Genomic DNA, 20,855 nt, shown 5'->3' on the forward strand with positions numbered 1-20,855 from the left:
CAAGGCCTTTCACATTTTGATAGGTTTCAATGAGGTCACCCCTCATTCTTCTGAATTCTGGTAAATACAGGCCTAGATCCATTAAATGCTCTTCATATGACAAGCCATTCAATCCTGGAATCATTCTCATGAATCTCCTTTAAACCCTCTCCATTTTTAGCACATCCTTTCTAAGATAAGGGGCCCAAAACTTCTCACAATACTCCAAATAATTCTTCACCAGTGCTTTATAAAGTCTGAACATTACATCCTTGTTTTTATATTCTAGTCCTCTTGAAATGAATGCTACCATTGCATTTGCCTCCCTCACCATAGACTCAACCTGCAAATCAATCTTTAATGAATCTTGCACAAGGACTCTCAAATTCCTTTGTGCCTCAGTTTTTTTTTGTATTTTCTCTCCATTTAGAAATTAGTCAACCCTTTCATTTCTCCTACAAAGTGTGTGACCATACACTTCCCAACACTATATTCCTTCTGCCATTTCTTTGCCTATTCTCCTAATCTGTCTAAGTCCTTCTGTAGCCTCTCTACTTCCTCAAAACTACCTGTCCCTCCACCTATCTTCATATTGCCGGTAAACTTTGCAACAAAGCCATCAATTCCATCAGCCAAGTCATTGACATATAATGTAAAAAGAATCAGAAGAACATCACTAGTCACTGGCAGCCAACCAGAAAAGGCTCCCTTTATTGTCTCCTGCCAATCAGCCACTGCTTTATCCATGCTGAATCTTTCCTGTAATACCATTCGCTCAGAGCTTGTTAAGCAGCCTCATGTGTGGCACCTTGTCAAAGGCCTTCTGAAAATCCTTTGCCCAGTTGCACTCACATCCACTGTGATGAGCTTTGAGAGGCTGGTCATGTCAGAATCAACTCCTGCCTAAGTAAGAATTGGACCCACCTCTATTTGCCTATCGCCGCAATAGATCTACAGTGGATGCAATCCCACTGGCTCTGCACTTGGTCTTGAACCATCTAGACAAAAGCAGCACCTACATCAGGCAGCTTTTAAATGATTACAGCTCAGCTTTCGACACCATCATACCCTCAGTACTAATCAACAAGTACCAAAAGCCAGTCCTTTGTATCTCTCTGCAACTGGATCCTTGACTTCCTCAGCAGGAGACTACAGACTGTGTGGATCAGAAATAGCATTTCCTCACTGACAAACAATACTGGTGCACCTCAAGTATGCTGCTTAGTCCACTGCTGTATGCTCTGTACACCCACGACTGTGTGACTAGGCACAGCTCAAATGTCATCTATAAATGTGCTGAAGACAACTGTTGTTGGCAGAATCTCAGATGGTGACGAGCAGTGAGATAAATCAGCTGGGTGAGTGGTGTTGCAACAAAAAACTTGCACTCAGCATCACTGAGACCAAGGAATTGACTGTGGACTTCAGGAAGGGGAAGTCAAGGGAAACACATGCCAATCCTCATTCAGGGATCAGCTGAGAAAATATTTGGATTATGGCCCGTACGGTGAGAGAGAGAGAGAGACAGACACTGAAGTGGGTCAACAGTTCACTGACGTTAATGAGAACTGCTGCAGAGTTTAAAGGAAAAGAAAAGCGATAAAAGTTAGGCCAACTAAAACTCAAACTGACAGTTAAATGGCAACACTGCGGCTGGAAGCAATAACTAAGTACTAAATGAATATCGCTCCTTTACAGCTGCAGTTGAAACAATAGTCTTCTTTCCCAGACAAAAATGAGGGTGAGCATAAATTTACTGTGCTTTTGGTTAATGAAACAGTAACTAGCTAGAACATACACACTCATGAGCGTGATCACTGAACCTGTTCACAGCCTGCCAGCGCGGGCGCATAAATTCCACAGAAAAGTCCGTGGTTGTGACAGGGACACTCTGCCTAGCACAGCTCCTGAGGCGCCAAAGACCTGTGCCCACTGGCAGTCTCAAATGAGAGATTTATCCAGGATGTCATTGGCCTGGATCTAAGAATGTTCCTCAGCATCATATTCCTCCCAACCGACGAGGTACTGGACTTTGCCCCGCACCAGCGTGATGCCAGGAGGCACCACACAGTATAGACCGGGAAACCATCCACTGAGGGGTGAGGAGGGGGGAGGTGATGATGGTAGCTGCAATCTATACAAATCTCCACGCAGCGTGGGGCCAACTTGCAGCCCTTGACTTTCAGGGGTAGATTCCTCGATGCCAGCTAGGCTTTTGCTCCTGGCCAGCCTATCAGCCTGCCGGGCATTTTGTTTCTGAGCACGCAGCAGAGAGGACTTGGCTCATCTCCACCTGTTGGATCAACTAGTCAGCAGCAGGAACTCCCACATTAATGTCCTGGTCAGGGAAGAGCAGTGGCTGAAATCCCGTCTGGCATTCATAGGGAGACATGCCAGTTGAGGATGACTGGATGTTATTGTGGATGTAGGGTTGGAATAGGTAAGGCAGCACAGGATTGTCTCCAACTCCTGATTCACTCTCTCAGTTTGGCCATTAGGTTGGGCATGGAAACCGGATGGGAGGCTGGTCATGACTCCCACAACTGTACAGAACGCCTTCCAAAAATGGGATGTGAACTGTGGTCCTTGATCAGACCCTAGGTCCCTGAGGAAAGCCATGCAGCCTGAACATATGTTGAACCATGAGGGTGGCAGTCTCATGAGCTGACAGGAGCTTAGGGAAAGCAATGAAGTGGGCAATCTTGGAGAATCAATCCATGATGACCAGAATGGTTGAGTTTCCATTAGACAGGGGCAGACCAATGATGAAATCCACCACGAGGCAAGACTAGGGTTGATGGGGCACAGACAGCAGATATAGCAGACCCTTAGTGCACTGCCATGACATCTTTTTTTGAGCACAAGTGGGACAGGCATAACTTGTGGACATCCTGACATACAGATGGCCACCAAAATCGTCTCTTAATAAACTCCTGCATCCATTGAATTCCCAGATAGCCAGCCAGGCAGGTGTAGTGACCCCACTTAAGCACTTTGGAACACACTGTAGCAGGGACGAACAGCTGGTTAAGAGGTCCCCCCACCTGCACCTGGAACCAACTACTGTATTGGGCTGCTCTCACTTCCACCTCTATTCCCTAAATCAGCGGTCCCCAACCACCGGGCCCCAAAGCATGTGCTACCGGGCCGTGAGGAAACAATATGATTTGGCGATATGAGTCAGCTGCACTTTTCCTCATTCCCTGTCACGCTCACTGTTGAGCTTGAACACACGTGAGGTCATTACCCACATGTCATCCATGTCAGCGCGGAAGAAGATCAACTCCTCGAGCTTGCAAATGACGACGGACTGAAAAGTATGTTTGACATAACATCTCTGCCGGCATTCTGGATCAAAGTCAAGGCTAAGTATCCTGAGATAGCCATGAAAGCACTGAAAACGTTGCTTCCATTTCCAACATATCTCTGCAATGAATGCAATGAAAACTAAATTGCGGAATAGACTGGACATAAGGAACCGCCTTTGAGTATCATTGTCTCCCATCACCCTTCAATGGCACCGTCTTGTTGCAGGGAAACAAGCCCAGAGCTCCCACTGATACAGCGATATTGGTGTGTTGCAATGATTTTATATGTTCATACGAGGAAAATTTGTGCTGTGTGTTTAATATACAAACGTTAGTTAAAATGTTATGATGCGATTAACTTATAAGTGACTTATATAACCATATAACAATTACAGCACAGAAATAGGCGATCTCTACCCTTCTAGTCCGTGCCGAACGCTACTCTCACCTAGTCCCACCGACCTGCACTCAGCCCATAACCCTCCATTCCTTTCCTGTCTATATATCTATCCAATTTAACTGTACACCACAACATCGAACCTGCCTCTACCACTTCTGCTGGAAGTTCGTTCAACACTTACTTCAGGCTCCCCTGTCCTCCCCTGATAATTGACTTATCACTATATTCATGTGAGGAAAATATGCGCTGTGTGTTTAATATTAAATTTGTTAGATAAACCCTTTTAGAAACGAAATTGAGTGTATTAGCCACTTATCACCTATATTCTGGTCGTGATTAACACCCCACCCCCCTCGAACAGAATCGCCAAAAACGATTTGTAGAAAAAAATCGGCACGTACACGCATGCGCACACAGGTGCCCGCGCAAGGCTTCATGGTCATGGTAGTCTTTCTCGAGGTTAACACAAGTGTCCTGTATTTGACTGCTACTCTTGTCCATTGGCAACCCTCCCCCCCCCCCGCCCCCCGGTCAGCCGGTCCGCAAGAATTTTGTCAATAATAAACCGGTCTGTGGTGCAAAAAAGGTTGGGAACCCCTGCCCTAAATTACTGGGGCAGCAATGCACGAGCAAGAAAGGATGGGCTCTGAATTGGTGTTGTCCTGCTAGAAGAGAGCATTGGCCTTGGTATTCTTGCTACCTGGACAATATGTGAGGATGAAATTTAACCAGGTGAAGAAGAGAGCCCAATAGGCTTGATGGGAGTTTAGTCTCTTAGCATCCTGAATGTAAGAGATGTTCTTGTGATCTGTCCAAACCAGAAAGGGATACTCTGCCCCCTCCAGCCAGAGTCGCTTTTCTTCCAGGGCCTCCTTGAGAGCCAGAAGTTCTGACACTGTACTCGAAGGTCAAAAACTCTCCTTAACTTGGGAACAAAATATTGAAACAACTTAGCTGCAGAGGAATCTTGCTCCCATAGAGTGTTGAACAAGCTGAGTGGAGGCCCTCTGGGAGATTTACTATGTATGCCAGTTTATGTGCATCATCACCAAACCGACCAGGCTGGGCTTGGAAAGTCAGCTGACACTTGGTCATGAAATTCCTGCTGCCATTGGGGTCACCAGAGAGTAGCTGTCCTGTGGAGGGATACTCGGTTTTGTTATGGACACAAGAGTTGGTTCTGGTCTGGACGTGGGAGTCGAGGCATTAGTGGCTCAGGTTATTGGGGCAGCAGAAAAGGATGATCTGTAAGATGCTAAGTGTAGGCCTGACATTGCCAAAGATTGTTGAATTGCTTATGCAAGAACTCTGTTGGCTGTCAACTGATGCTGGCTGTCAGCTGTAAGTTCTTGGCCTGTGGCTGTGAGAGCAGAGACCTCTGCCACCTGATTTCGATTGTCTGCAGTGAGCTGCTGAACTGTTGGTGCGAGGGATGACACCTGTTCTGCCAGATGAGACTGGGTTTGTCGAACCGAGATTATCTGTCACATTGCTTTGGTCACTTTTCCCAACACAGATTTGATCACTTGTAATTTCTCCCCAACCTGGCCAATAAATATCAGGGACAAGATCAGCTGCTCTCTCTCTGCTGTGTCCATTTTTATTATGAGACTTACTGTCAAAATATACGGATATGCCCCAAGTGCAGAGAGAAAGAGACATGGAGCGGGACAACAGTTCATTGACTTTAATGTTGCAAAATTTAAAGGAGATGAAAAACAATAAACGCTTAACAGGTCTGTTAACTAAAACTGCCAAACTGAAAGCTGAATGCCAACACTAAATATTAAATGAATACCACTGTTTTACAGTGTTAATGGAAATGGTAGTCCTCTTTACTGGACAAGGATGAGGGTAAGCAGGGAGTGTAAACGTTGCTGTGCTAATGGTCAAGTCTTGACAAGACTAGAACAAAAAAAGAGAGTAAAGTACCATCGCAATGAAACAGTAATTAGCTGGAATGTGCACACTCACGAGTGTAATTGCTGAACTGGTTCCACAGCCCACCTGTGCAGGTGCATAGACCCTGTGGCAGAGTCCGTGGTTGTGGCATCAGCATTAGAAAGTATGAGCAATTTCAATTTCCTAGATGTCAACATGTCTGAAGATATATCCTGGGCTCAGCATATTGATGCAATTACAAAGAAGGCACAACAGTGTCTATATTTCATTAGGAGTTTGAGGAGATTTGGTATGTCACCAAAGACTCTTAAGAAATTTCCACAGATGTACTGTGGAGAGCATTCTAACTGGTTTCATCTCGTCTAGTGTGGAGGGGCCACTGCACAGGATCAGAAAAACCTGCAGAATGTTGCACACTCATCCAGCTCCATCATGGAGAATAGTGTCCCCAGCATCGAGGACATCTTCAAAAGGTGATGCCTCAAATGAGCAGCATCCATCATTAAGGGCCCCCACCAACCAGGACATGCCCTCTTCTCATTTCTACCATGAATGAGGATGTACAGGACTCTGTTGACATACACTCAACATTTTGGAAACAGCTTCTTCCTCACCACCATCAGATTTCGGAATGGATAATGAACCTATGTACACTATCTTACTTTTTCTTTTTTTTTGCTCTCTTTTTGAACTAATTTGATTTAATTTTTGTTTTTAGTAATTTATAGTTTTTTTATTACCTATTGTAATGTACTGCTACTGCAAAGCAGCTTATTTGATGGCATATGCTAGTGATATTAAACCTGATTCTGATTATGGTTTTGGGGGACTTACGGTGCATTGAACTGGATAAATTTCCAAGGCCAGATCTAGTGCCTTCTTGGACATCGTGGGAAGGCAGAGGAGAAATTTCGGAACCCTTGCCGAGATATTTCCTTCACCGTTGGCCACAGGTGAGCTTCTGGAGGACTGGAGAGTGGCCAATGTAGTACCATCGTTTAAGAATGGTAACAAAAACAAACCTCAAAACTAGGTGCTAGTGAATCTGATGTCAGTGATGGGTAGATTTCTGGAGGAGATTCTGGGTGGTGGGACAGGATCTACTAGAATTTGAAGAGAGTCTGGTTCAGGACAGTCTGACTGGCTTTGGGTGGGGGTGGGCAGTCACGTCTAACAAATCTCTTGTTCATTGCGAAGTTAACCAAGAAGGTATGTGAACGTATCACAGTGGATGTTATCTACATGGAGTTTAGCAAAATCTTTGAAAAGGTCCTTCATGGAAGGAACTTCTGGAAGATTAGATTGCATGGGATCTAGGGGAAGATAGTGGATTGGATTCACAATTAGCTCAATGGTAGGAAACAGAGGGTGATGACTGAGGGTTGTTCTTTAGACTGGAAGCCTGTGTTCAGTGCTGAGACTTATGTTGTTTGTAATGTATATAAATGATTTGGATGTGAATGTACAAGTTATTTCTATGTTTCTATTGTTAGTAAGTCTGAGGGTAATACTAGAGTAAATAAAGTAGAAGGCTATAATAATTCTCAGAGGAACCTTAATCAGCTCAGTTGAGGATTAGCAAATGGGTTTCAATCCAGATAAATGTAATTGTAATTTGGGAGATCAAAGCAGGGTAGGATTTATACAGTGAGTGGTAGTGTCCTGGAGACTGTTATGGAACTGAGGGACTTAGTACAAGTGCATAGTATGTTGACAGCACCATCACAGGTAGATAGGTTGATGAAGAAGGCATTTGACACATTACCTTCATCAGTCAAGGCAATAGGTTGAGAAGTTGTGTTGCAGATACATAAGATATTGATGAGTCTACATGGAGTATTTTATATCATTTTGGTCACCTTGTTATGGGTTTCAACAGGTGCATTTAATGTCAGAGAAATTTGTGCACTATACTTCGTGAAATTCTCTTTGTTTGCAGACATCCACGAAAACAGAGTGCCCCAAAGAATGAATGACAGTTAATTATTTAAAACCCCAAAGCACCCCCCACGCACAAACAGCTGCAAGGCAACGACCCCTCCCCCACCCCACCAGCAAAAATGCATCAGCACCCTCAACCGAGCACTCAGGCATGCAGCAAAACATGCACAAAGACGTAGACTTATAGGAACGCTGTTATTAAACTAGAAAGTGTGCAGGAAAGATTTACCAGGATGTTGCCTGGAGTCCTGAGTAACAAGGAGAGGTTGCATAGAATAGAGATTTATTCCGTAGAATGTAGGAGATTGAGGGGTAATCTGATAGTGATATATAAATAAGTTAATGAGGTGTATGATCTTTTTCCCAGGGTGAGGGTGCTATAATCAAGAGGGCATAAGTTTAATATTCGAGGTAAGACATTTAAAAGGCACATCAGTGGCAGTTTCTTCACACAAGGAGTGGTGAGTATTTGGAATGAGCTGCCAGAGATTATGGTTGAGATGGGCCCATTAGCGTAATTAAAAAGCCACCTAAAAGTATGTGGATGGAGAGGTTTCGAGGGCTATAGCCCAAATTCACCGGGCAACATGCTTGCTGGACAACACTGTCAGCATGGACAAGATGGGCAAAGGGCCTGTTTCTGTGTTCATGGCTGTGTACAATCTGGTAAAAACACTGCAATTTTACGAAGTGTATTTAGACAAAATTGGTGGAATTAGATTTAGGTTAGATTAGATTAGATTATGAGAACACTCAGTCCTCGTTTATTGTCACTTAGAAATGCATGCATGCATTAAGAAATGATACAATGCTCCTCCAGAGTGATATCACGAAAAAACCAGGACAAACCAAAGACTAACACTGACAAGACCACGTAATTATAACATATAGTTACAGTAGTGCAAAGCAATACCATAATTTGATAAAGAACAGACCATGGGAACGGTAAAAAAAAGTCTCAAAGTACCGATCGACTCCCAATAGTCCCAGATAGCAGGCAGCAGAAGGGAGAAACTCTCTCTGCCATAAACCTCCAGGCACTGACAACTTTCGACGCATTGGAAGCACCCGACCCCAGCCGACTCTGAGTCTGTCTGAAAACTGAGCCTCTGACCAGCCCCTTGACACCAAGCACCGAGCACCATCTCTGCCGAGTGCTTCGACCCCATCCCGGCCGCCGAGCAACAAGCAAAGCCGAGGATTCACGGCCTTCCTCTCCGGAGATTCAGGATCACACAGTAACAACAGCAGTGAAAAAGGCATTTCAGAAGTTTCTCCAGATGTTCCTCCGTTCTCTCACGTCTTTCTCCATTGTCTTTCTCCTTCAAATCAGAATTGTGCACAGCACCCTACTTGACAGATTACAGATTTCAGCCATTACAGAATTAGTGAATTTATTGAAACATTTCACCCCATCTGGTGAGAAACCATTAATCTGTTTTCTCTCTGCTCTGTAATGTATCCACTTAAAGTTCTCTGGAGTTCTCTAAAGGTTATATTATGGAAGGTTTGATACTTTGTAACTAAATACAGAGCACAGGCCTGAGAGGAGTCTTCATATAAATGACTCTTCCAAAACTTGGCCACCAGACTTCTGTAAATGCAATAAGGCTTGTTGTTTGAGAGCACAAATATGGCAAACTATTTTCATTTTCAAACATCTTAAACATTGGATTGGTAAATATTGTTGAGGAAACTATTTCAAAGCAATGAGTGGATCTTAATTTGAAATGCTATGAAAGAATAATTCTTACTTTTAATCTTAAAAATGGAGTATTTACTCCTTGAAATCTTTTAACACAGCATGGTTTTTTGTTATGAAAGTTGCTTAATGCTAATATTCTCTTCTCTGTACTGTCTTCTTTCTGTTTTCTTCCTTTGTATTTTATACACATTCTTGATATATAGATTACACTTTATAACAATTACATTACCTTGTCCTTTCCAGCATTAGATCTTGTTCCAGAAAGGTATCTCACTTTTTAATGTTGAAATATCCCTAGATTAAACTTTTTCTCCAAGTTTTGACTTTCACAGTCTGCTTGGATAAAGCAGTTTGAAAAATGTAATAATTATATAATAACGCATAATCATAAGGCATCTTGGGAATTCTTTCAGGCCTTGAAAACGTGTATATCAGTCATGGATACATGTGTTATTAACATGGAGTTTTATAATATAAGGAAAGCTTGTTTTTGCACCGCCCCCCCACTCTGCCTCACCCCTCAGAATATTGATAGTGGATAATATATCAGTGATAATGCCATTGAATATCAAGAGAATGTGGTTAGACTCTTTCCTCTAATGGAGATGATTATTGCTTGGCACTTCTGTAGCTCAGTTGTCATTCATATCATCTCAAGTCTGAAAGTGACCTTGGTCTTCCTCCACACAAGTGTGGTCTGGTTCACTTGCTGGGGGTGTCCTTTGGGACGCAATCACCAATTTCTCATGTGATGGAAGAAAGGCAATTTCTCAGTAACTAAAGATGGTTGACACTGCCCTGAGGAACTCCTCCATATTTGACACAGGACTGGGATAATTTACCAATGTTAGCATAACTGTCTTCATTTGAGTGAAGTATGACTGCATCCATTTGTTGTTTCTTTGATCAGGTTCACCAGGATAACTTAATGTCACACTCAGTGAAGTGTTTCCTTAATACCAAGAGCAGTCAATCTCTTGTGTCAGATCTTTTTCCAGGTTTGGACAGCGTCTGTGATAAGATCTGGAGTCAAGAAGTACTAGTAAAACAGAAATTAGACATTACGGGGTATTTTATTATTGGAATTGCAGGAATTCCAATGGAATTGTTGATGCAAACTTCTATCACCTTGTTAATGATTGAGAATAGAATTATTAGGCAGTAATTAGCCAGACTGACTTTTTGCTGTTTTAAGGAAGGCAATATTGCATATTATGGGATTAATGCAAGTATTGTAATTATACTGATATAGCTTGACTAGACACAGCTAGTACTGTTGCACAAGTATTCAGCACAACAGCTGGAATGCTGCATTGCCTTTGCTATGTCCAGTGCTCTGAGCTATTTCTTGATTTTACATGGAGTGTATCAAGCTGAGTGGAGACTGGCTTCTACAATGGTGAGAAACTCAAGAAGAAGCAGGGGTGGGACATCTATTTGGCACTTTTATCTGAACAGAATTGCTAATACATCAGCCTTTTCTCTGGCATTAACTTGTTGGGCTGTGCTCTCTATGAGGATGGGAATGTTCCTTCTCCCATTAGCTGTTTAATTGTCCATCATGATTCATGACTTGATGTAACAGTATGTATTTACCTTCATAAATAGATCATTTATATCCATTCACTGTATGCTATCTTAGTTTTTTGGCACTAAATTAATTCTATGTATATAGAAGCTTTGCTAGGCTGAGTCCTCAGCATTTTTAGGCATACGGGGTACTGTTCCTTCTACACTTTACATGGAATGGGAGTCAATTTCCTTGTTTGATTGTAATACAGGAATGAAGCAGATGCCAGGCCATGAAGTCACAGATTATGTTGATACTGATGGTCCATAGCACCTTCTATCCTGATCTATCCTGAGTTTGCCCCAGTCACCCATGATTGCAGTACCAAATAATTGAGTGGTCTTCAGTATGGAGTTGAGACTGTGCTGGTCATTTCTACCACTGTAAACAGGTACAGATATATTTCCGCAGGTTGGTGAGAATGAGGTCAAATAGATTTATCTTTCACGTTGGTTCTGTCTTTACTTGCCACAGACCCAGTCTTGCAGCCATGCACTTCAGGACTTCACCAGTGCTGGTGCTTGCAAGCCAATCTTGATGATGCACATTAAAGTTCCCCACTTTGGAGATTTCCTTGCCCATCTTTAACCTGATGTTGTGAGAACTCATGGGGCCTGGAATCAATGTTGAGGACTTTCCATACCACTAGTGGGTTTGTCACACAAGTGAGACAAGACCTACCCAAGGTTTGTGATAGAGGATTCTGGTGCATTGTGTGCTAAATAGGATTGTATGACCACAGCTATGTCGAGCCATTTCTTGATTTATCTGAGGGACATGCCTTTCAATTTAGATATCAGTCTCCTGATGTTTATGATCTGGCAAGGTCAAATGGGACAGGAGTGACTTTGCATTATGTGATTATCAGGTCAATGCCAGGTATTTCCTCCAGTTTTATTATTTATTTCTTTAAGTGTAGTGACAATGGAGCAACCAAATTGTTTCTGAAGCCACACCAGTGGGTACTTAAAGCTCAATTGCACTGGCAGTGACTTTGGGGTTGCATTGAAAATAGATCTGGTAAGCATGGCGAACTTCTTCCCATGAGTTTTCACAACAGTCTAGGAGTTTTCATGGTTATCTTTCCCAGGACAAATAAGTGTTCATTTTTCCAAATTCCAGACCATTCACTGAATTTAAATTCCACAGCTGCTGCAGTGTTGGTGTCTAGTTATTCATTCATCAACTGGTGAAGATAAAATGTATCCATATTTAACACAAACACAAGGAAATCTGCAGATGCTGGAATTTCAAGCAACACACATAAAAATTGCTGGTGAACGCAGCAGGCCAGACAGCATCTCTAGGAAGAGGCGACGTTTCGGGCTGAGACCCTTCATCAGGACTAACTGAAAGAAGAGATAGTAAGGGATTTGAAAGTGGGAGGGGGAGGGGGAGTTCCAAAATGACAGGAGAAGACAGGAGGGGGAGGGATGGAGCCAAGAGCTGGAAAGTTGATTGGCAAAAGGGATATGAGCGGATCATGGGATGGATGGGAGGCCTAGGGAGAAAGAGTGGGGGGGGGAGCCCAGAGGATGGGCAAGGAGTATAGTGAGAGGGACAGAGGGAGAAAAAGGAGAGTGAGAAAAAAAAATAATAATAAAAGATAAATAAATAACGGATGAGGTACGAAGGGGAGGTGGAGCATTAGCGGAAGTTTGAGAAATCAATGTTCATGCCATCAGGTTGGAATATAAGGTGTTGTTCCTCCAACCTGAGTGTGGCTTCATCTTTACAGTAGAGGAGGCCGTGGATAGACATGTCAGAATGGGAATGGGACGTGGAATTAAAATGTGTGGCCACTGGGAGATCTTGCTTTCTCTGGTGGACAGAGAGTAGGTGTCCAGCGAAACAATCTCCCAGTCTGCGTCGGGTCTCGCCAATATATAGAAGGCCACATCGGGAGCACCGGATGCAGTATATCACCCCAGCCAACTCACAAGTTTGAACATCTTTCATTTATTTTTATTCTGAATAATATGATCTGTATATTTTGTAACTCTCTTCATAACCATTCAAAAATTAGCTTTGCCACATCTACACTGAAACATCAAAGCATGCAGTGAAATGCTTCTTTCCATCAATGACAAACACAATTCAAATATGTGCTGGGAGCAGCCCATGCTTCCGGCACCAACATAGCATGCCCACAACTCACTGATCGGAACACGTATGTCTTTTGGAATGTGGAAGGAAACACATGCGGTCACGGGGAGAACAAGCAAACTCCTTACAGATAGTGGCAGGAATTGAACCCCAGCCTTACAGTGGGCGCCCTAAAGCATAATGCTAACTGCTGCACCACTGTGTCATCTGTCTCCTCGGCTTTTATGTCCTGTCCTGTTTGAAGTAGAGCACCCAAAACCAGGTGTGGTAGCCTAGTTGTATTACAGGTTGGCCTTCACTAATCCGACTACCTGTAATCCGGTTCCTTCAGTAAACCGGCACTGATTATGCTTAATGTGATCCTTCTGTAATTCGGCATTTTCACTAAACTGGCACTCCTCGGGTCCCAATGGTGCCCGATTAGTGAAGGTCGACCTGTATAACCAAAAACAACATCAGTTGTGTTGGGTTGCACAACATCATGGGCCAAAGAGCCTGTACTTGTTTTAACAATTTCTTTAGATTTCATTTTCACTTTTGTTTCATAGCCTGTGTTCTGATTCTGAAACCACAATCCCATAGTTTATTTTTAAACTAAAATGGACCAGCCCAGTATATAGGTGTGAATTTGCTGCCTCACAGGTCCAACAACCGGTTTAATCCTGACCACTAGTACTGTACAAAGTTTGTCTGTTCTCCCCAAGTCTGCTTGGTTTTGCCCTGGTGCTCTGGTTTCTTACCACATCCCAATAATGTGCAGGTTAGTAGGTTAATTGCCCACATATATGTAGATACATGGTAAAATCCGGGGTGTGATAGGGAGTAGGGGTGTTGGGTGGGCAGGGAATTGATGGGGTTGTAGGGACAATGAAATGGGTTAATGTGAGATTAGTGTAAAAATGGGTGGTTGCTATTCAACAGAATATTGGTGAGACAAAGGTCCTGTTTCTGTGACTTGTTTTGACTTGTCTTCAAACCTTTAAGGATGTACATGCCTGAGTCATTCTGCTGATCATGTCATGCCTTTCTAAAAACACTAAACTATACTTCTGTCAACACACACAAAATGCTGGAGGAACTCAGCAGGCCAGGCAGCATCTACAGAAAAAAGTACAGTCGACCTCTCCTGTCCCTTATGCAACCATCTGAGAGATGTGCTCTTCCTGCTGCGGCTTCTTGGGAGGATGTACAAGAGCAGGAAGACCCACACTCAGTAATTTGGAAACAATTTTTTCCCCTCTGCCATTAGATTTCTGAAAGGTTCATGAACACCACTTTTAAGATTTTATTTACACCATTTCTTTATTTTGTAATTTACACAGGTTGAGTACCCCTTATCCGAAACACTTGGGGCCGGAAGTATTTTGGATTTTGGATTTTTTCAGATTTTGGAATATATAATGAGATAGCTTGGGATTGCCGTCATTTCCAACTCTGAATTTATGTGCTACCGGTAAGCAGCTTTTGTCTTATATTTATTCATCGCATACATGGCCCTGATGCAGCCATTCAGTGTGTTAGAATTACATCAGCGACAATCTTGGCAAACTCATCAATGAATTTCTCTGCTGTGTTGTGATTATAGTCATAGTCATAGTCATACGTTATTGATCCCAGGGGGAAATTGGTTTTTGTTACAGTTGCACCATAAATAATAAATAGTCATAGAACCATAAGTAGTTAATAGTAATATGTAAATTATGCCAGTAAATTATGAAATAAGTCCAGGACCAGCCTATCGGCACAGGGTGTCTGACCCTCCAAGGGAGGAGTTGTAAAGTTTGATGGCCACAGGCAGGAATGATGTCCTATGATGCTCCGTGCTGCATCTTGGAGGAATGAGTCTCTGGCTGAATGTACCCCTGTGCCCACCCAGTACATTATGTAGTGGATGGGAGACATTGACCAAGATGACATGTAACTTAGACAGCATCCTCTTTTCAGACACCACCGTCAGAGAGTCCAGTTCCATCCCCACAACATCACTGGCCTTACGAATGAGTTTGTTGATTCTGTTGGTGTCTGCTACCCTCAGCCTGCTGCCCCAGTACACAACAGCAAACATGATCACACTGACCACCACAGACTCATAGAACATCCTCAGCATCGTCCGGCAGATGTTAAAGAACCCAGTCCCTCAGGAAGTAGAGATGGCTCTGACCCTTCTTGTAGACAGCCTCAGTGTTCTTTGACCAGTCCAGTTTATTGTCAATTCGTATCCCCAGGTATTTGTAATCCTCCACCATGTCCAAAAGCTTTATCATCACAAATCTTTAGTGCTGTGCCTTTCCTTAAATTTCTGCAATCAGTTTGTTGCGCTAGTTCGACGCTAACAAATCCTCTCTTTCAATACGTGATCAAGAACTTTAACTTGCACTTTATGCGGTGTTTTTCTATTTCTTATCAATTTCTGTTCACTATATTTGACGTCACTTTTCAGAACTGTCTGTGGTGCATAGAGACCTGTGCATCACCTGGGATCCTTCCCAGCTCCATGTGAACTTTTCCATTTGTGATGCCGTATCAGTGATTAAAAAATATTTGGATTTCAGAGGTTTTTGGTTTTTGGAATTTCCGATAAGGGGTACTCAACCTTTGTGTCTTTGCTCTGTACTGCTGTTGCAAAACAACAAACTTCACACCGTGTAAGTCAATGATAATAAATCTGATTCTGATTCTGAACCTTCTATTAGTATGATAATGATACTATGCATTTTCATTTTTGGGACAGGCTTCCAAAGTGGAACCATGTACACCAGCTTTTAAATGCAAATGTTAGTTGTTTGGTTTAACTAATGAGTATTGCCTTCTTCCTGTGATCGCACCATCACAGAAGGTGAACAATCTTCAGCCTATCCAGTTTGCACCATGCGCTATCAAGCAACGACTGAGAGCACTGGGCATATCAAAGATAATGGAAACCAGTTGCAGTACTGAAAATCTGCATTCCAGAGCAACCTCCACCTCTAGCCAAGCTACTCTCGGGGAAGTTAAAATGCTGGCATCCATCCAATAATGTAAAAAATTGCCCTGGTATGTTTTGTACGTATAAAGCAGAACAAGTCTAATACAGCTAATTAATCTATTCTCAAGCTTCAACAATGCTTCAGAAGATGTCATTTACAGTGTTATCAAGTGGCACTTAAACACCAATAATTAAGTTAAACTGATACTCAGTCTGTGTTTTACCAGGGCTTTCCCACTCCTGTTCTCATCACTGCTTTTGGTCCATACATACTTCAAGGAGCTGAATTCCAGATGTGAAGTGAGAGTGACTGTCCTTGACATCAAGGCAGTGTTTCATCAAATGTGGTATCAAGGAGGCAGTCTGGGCAAAACTGATGTCAAGGGGCATCACACTCCAATGTTTGGAATCATACCTCGGATAAAGGAGAGACCTTTGCAGTTGTCAGAAATCCATCCTCAACATATTGCAGTTGTTTTTCAGGGTACCATCCTAAGCCTAACTATCTTTACAGCGCACAACAATGTCCTTCTTTTCATGATAAAGTCAGAAGTTGGTGTGTTTGCTGATGATCGCATGATATATAAATCTATTAACAATGAAGAAGTCTGTACCTTAATTCAATAAGATCTAGTTAGCATCCATACTTTGGATGAAAGAGCAGGCACTCTATGAAGTTCCAGACAACCAACAATTTGAGAAAGAAAGAGTTTAACCATTTATCTGTTGCATTGTGTGGCATTACCAGCGCCAGTTCTCCCACCATTAATGCCCTGGAAATTGAGCATTAACCAGAAACTGAATTGGATTGCCATATAAATTTCTTAGCTATAAGTGCAGATCCCATTGCAAGTGACTCACCTCCTGAAGCTCACTGCAAGTATTTATGACCATTTGCAAGGAATAAGTCTGAAGCTTGACAGAAAACTCTTCACTGGCCTGGATGAGTATAGCACCAACACCTCTAATGAAGGTCCACATGATCCTGGACAAAGAAGTCTACTTGTTTGATACCCTATACACCACCAAAACATTTCCTTCCCTAAACCTCTGACGCACCCTGGCTTCATTGTGCACACTAGATCCCAGAACTCCTTTCCCAACAACCCTGTGAAAGTCCTTTCATCAGAGGAGTTGGTATGGTTCAGGAAGGGAGCTCATCACCAACTTCTCATAGACAATTAAGATGGACAGTAAACTCTGGCCTTGCCTGCAACATCCAGAAGAGTGAATGGCTGAGGTAAGTATTTTGTTATTTGAGTAACAAAACCAGTTTTAAAAAATCTCAAAATACTACCTGTATAATTATTTTATTCTACTGTACATTAAGGTTTTAGAAACTCATCCAGAAGCATTGTTAAGCTGACTTGTTTAGAGCCAATTAGTTTATCCTTTTCTCTCATTTTTAATAGAAGTGTTTTTTTTTATGACCCACCACTATGCTGGCGTTTCTTTAATCTTCATTATGATTCCACAATAATGAGGACTGCATATGTCATATCTGTAATATGAGTTACACTGAATGCCATATTGGAAATGGCTGAAGTGCTCATTTGTCAAACACCCATGGCAGGTTAATTTGTATTAATTAGTGTGCAACATTGACATGGTGCTAAATTTCCATTTTGAGCTGAAGAATCCAGCTGATGCTTTCCTTAACCTTGATCAGCTAGACACATGTTCAGCTATACTGCTACAGGAAGGAGCCCTCATCAATTTCTTTGGAAAGAATAATCATCTTCTGGATTATTAGTTGATTTTTTTTTTTACTGGCTGCTTCCATGGTGCTGTAGATATTTAGTGTTTTGGAAAGATTTTTAAAATTGCTAACATCTACAGGAAGTGGAGTGGCAGCTGGTGAGGGCTTTGCCCTGAATAAGATATATCTATTAATTCATGGGTGTAGCAGTAGGCATTTCCTCTTGGATTACAGCATGAAAAATCAGAGGTGAATGCACACCGATGAGGTGGAAAGAGAAAAATAGGGAGATCAGTGGGAAGGGAGGGTGGGATAGTGGTGACATTTGGGGTGGGAGAAGGATGTAGGGGTGAAAGTCTTCCAGAATAATGCCTTATCTGTCCAAAGTGTTCAGGGAGCATTCACCTTGCTCAGATTTGAGTGACAAAAAATGTGTGGGACTTCGCACTTCTGCACTTCAGTAAGACTACCCTTAGTAAAATATGCCAGCTTCTCTGGCAAAAGTTAGGAGGTGCACGGTGGTTTTAGGTCATCAGAACTAGGTTTAAGAGGTGCTAGACTAATAAATTTGTGTTGCTGTAGTAATGTGCAGCCACTCAATAGGGCAGTGAGCTCTGGTTGTAATTATGTTAATTTGCAATCAGCATTTTGTTGGTTGTTTTGTCTGTATTGGAAATAATGACATAGGTTAATCCCACATCACAATCCCTGTGCTCATTTACAGTGGCTATCCAATTTATCACTCCATAGGGTTTACTTGTCAAGATTATGGATTAAATTTTCCAAAACAATGCAGGAACAGTTCATGTTAGAAAATTAAGAGTACATGCTTTGTGAAGTCTTGTCCCTCGGGCGGTGGGTAACATACCACATCAGACAGTAATTTAGGTTATAATTCAATGTTGTACTCCTGCCAAATTTTCTGATCTCAGTGTGAGATTCTTCTTGTGTTATAGAGCCTTGACAGCAGTTTTCTGTTATCTGTATTTTTACTTCAACAAATATTAAAGAGCCAACATTTATTCTCCCTGTGTGAGCTCAGGGCTCAGTTCTGGACTCAAAGTAATCTCATATGAAAAATCTTTGAATATTGTTTGTTATTATTTCATAGTTATTTTGTCTTAGCCAATGAAATTAGTACTAGGCGAGGAAATGCAGGAAGTCTGAGTTGTGATAGTTCAGCTAAAGCTACTTCAATTGTTTCCTGTTTGACAGAAAGTGCATAGAGAGGGGAAGAAAAAACTTTTGAACGGAGGATCAGAACATCGAGACAGCAGGTGCGGCTGTCGGAGGCTTTTACACTCTCTCCCTCTCTCTCTCTCTCTCTCTCGATGGAGAGTTTCAATAGGTATGTTTAATACCAGATAAATGTATACAATATACATCCCTGAAATTCTTTTTCTTCGCAAACATCCACAAAAACAGAGGAGTGCCCCAAAGAATGAATGACAGTTAAATGTTAGAACCCTAAAGCCCCCCAAGCTCCCCCCTCCCACGTAGAAGCAGCAGCAAAACTATGATCCCTCCCCCCATCAGCAAAAAAAAGCATCGACACCTCCCCACCGAGCACTCAAGTGTGCAGCAAAGCATCAATAAAGACACAGACTTGCAGTAACCCGAAGACTACTTGTTCACCCGGTAATTCGGCATACCACAGGCTCTCTCTCTCCCTAATAAGGGAGAAAGAGGTGTTCCTGTTTCACACAGTGAGGGGGAGACATAACAAAACAACTGACTGATTTATGGTGTTAGGAGTCTGTTGCGTTGCTTTTTCCGAGCTCTGTGCCCAAAGAGCTCGGGTCTCCGGGCACACAGCCAGCAGCCAGTTCACTGCTTTTGGTCTTCCATGTAGTCCCACGCCACATCAGGTGGCGGCACTGACCTCGAATCCGCCCACCTCCAGAGACACAAAAATCCGGCACCCTGAAGGTATGCTACTCTTCCAGGCCACATTCTTGGCATATCGAAAAGTGGCTGGTCATGAGACCCTGAGAGTGGGTCTCATTCCCACAAGGAACCGAAGTCAGCGTGTAACTTCAGGTCAGGGTCTTCAAAAGATCCTTGAAAAGGGAAAAAAATTATATCAAAGATAGAAATAGAGCTGTTTCTGAAGGTGCAAGCAAAAGAGTCGCTGTTCGATAAAAGTCTGCTTAGTTTGCTGCTGTCTCTTGAGTCGGGGGAATGTGAAATGAAAGTGATGCTGCAAACTGTAACATGGAAACAGTGAGCTGTTGGCTTCTGCCTTCACTGTGGCAGAAGTGATCTCTCTCTCCCTTGTTAATGAGAGAGAGAGAGTCTGTGGGATGTCAGACTGTTGGGATGAACAGTGGTTTTTGATCATGGACTTTCTGAGGTCTTGCTAATGCTTGCACAGTGGGTGGTGGGGGGCTAATGCTTTCTGCTGGAACAAGTGGGGGAAGGGTTGATACCTTGCTGCTTCTTGTGCATGGGGAAGACGGGACTATGGGGTTCTAACATTTTTCTGTCATTCACTCTTTGGGGCTTTCTGTTTCATGGATGTCTGTGAGGAGTAAGAATTTCAGGATGTATACTGTATAAATTCTCAAATATTAAATGAAACCAGTGAACCATTGAATTAAAAATTATTTTGTTTTGTCCTTACCTCCTCACTATTACTGAGCATTGATAAGCACATGAAAAATTATTTCAGTGTGCAAAGTGCAGGTGAGTTTTGCTGAAGAAATTTTGTACTGCAGTATTTTGTACTATATCTATACTGTTTAACACAACCATTTGCTTATAGACTGGTGGGTACTGCCAACACACAGGTGTGTTGCTATTCGTTCTAGTCGGGAGGGGATTATTGTTTTCTGGCATGTTGCTTGATGATGAATTATCACAAGATAATAACACTCTGATAATTGTTTCCTTGATATCTGGGACTGATATGGCATCTTGCTGAGAGCCTTTCTTCTCTCTCTCTCTCTATTCCCTTTCTATCTTCTCAGAACCTATTCTGCTCTACACGCATTCCATTTCCAGTCTAATTTTTCAAGGAAAACCACCCTGGGCATGTCTACAATTAGCCTTCTAGGGCAAAAGAGAGCAAAAGGCTGATTCTCGTGCTGAATAGTTCCTGTCTTCTCTAAAGTTGTGACACTGCCTTCCCTTTTAACTCCCTGGTGTCCTTGTGCTTTCCAATTGTGACTTCCGTATTTCATTACCTTTATTCTAAACATTACTTGTGCTGTAGCTTGCCTCACTTCCAGCTGCTAAGAGCCAAGATCTATGTTGTATTTTGATGTGCAATAAAAATGTA

The 20,855-nt window shown here is 42.5% G+C and overlaps 1 protein-coding gene across 6 annotated transcripts in view; it reads left to right on the forward strand.

The window, feature by feature from the left end:
* Positions 1 to 20,855, forward strand: part of mapk10 (mitogen-activated protein kinase 10) — a 353,081-nt gene that overhangs the window by 9,898 nt on the left and 322,328 nt on the right. The window contains exon 2 of one of the 6 annotated variants that reach the window (XM_072253118.1): positions 14,234 to 14,364. The exons of 4 other annotated variants lie outside the window; for them this stretch is intronic. The gene's annotated coding sequence lies outside the window, so the exon portion shown is untranslated. Of the gene's footprint in view, positions 1 to 14,233; positions 14,365 to 20,855 lie in introns of those variants that run through there. One more of the 6 variants, XM_072253113.1, reaches the window with a different exon arrangement.

Source organism: Mobula birostris, chromosome 3, assembly GCF_030028105.1.
Source record: "Mobula birostris isolate sMobBir1 chromosome 3, sMobBir1.hap1, whole genome shotgun sequence".
Classification (NCBI taxonomy): domain Eukaryota; kingdom Metazoa; phylum Chordata; class Chondrichthyes; order Myliobatiformes; family Myliobatidae; genus Mobula; species Mobula birostris.